The sequence below is a fragment of the Coenobita brevimanus genome, chromosome 12 (assembly GCF_032717465.1).
Source record: "Coenobita brevimanus isolate Jiangsu-jjx chromosome 12, ASM3271746v2, whole genome shotgun sequence".
NCBI lineage: Eukaryota > Metazoa > Arthropoda > Malacostraca > Decapoda > Coenobitidae > Coenobita > Coenobita brevimanus.
Genome location: NC_136965.1, coordinates 5,722,501 through 5,723,006, shown reverse-complemented (window position 1 = coordinate 5,723,006; position 506 = coordinate 5,722,501).

The window sequence follows — 506 nt, the reverse complement described above, 5'->3', positions numbered from 1 at the left end:
AGCCCGTAACGTAAACAAAGGAAGTGACAGATAGATCCACCCACACCTGTGCCTCTTGCTTACTTTTCCCGCCATTTTCCTTCCTTCACACTCACGTATTTTTATTCAACCTAGCGTATTTTTTTTTACACACGTATTTTCTTCTTTCTCCTCCTCTTACCACCCCCTTTCTTTCACACTCACGTATTTTTCTCTTCTCCTTCCTCTCTCTATTTCCTTCTCTCATACTCGCCTTTTTTTTTTTTCTCCTTACTCATTCTTTTCTTCTTTTAATTCCTTCCTTTCACGTCCACTTCTCCCGCTATTCCTCTTCCTTCAGAGTCACTTCTTTCTTCTCCCACTTTCCCTCCCCTCCCCAAGCCTTCTCTCTTCCTACACACCCTTCCTTCTCCCTCATTCTCAGTGTACTCTTCCCTCTCCCCACTCCCCCGCCCCACACACACACATACCAGCTCACCTTCCCATTCCCCCTCTCTTTCCCTCCCCATACACTCACTCTCCATTCT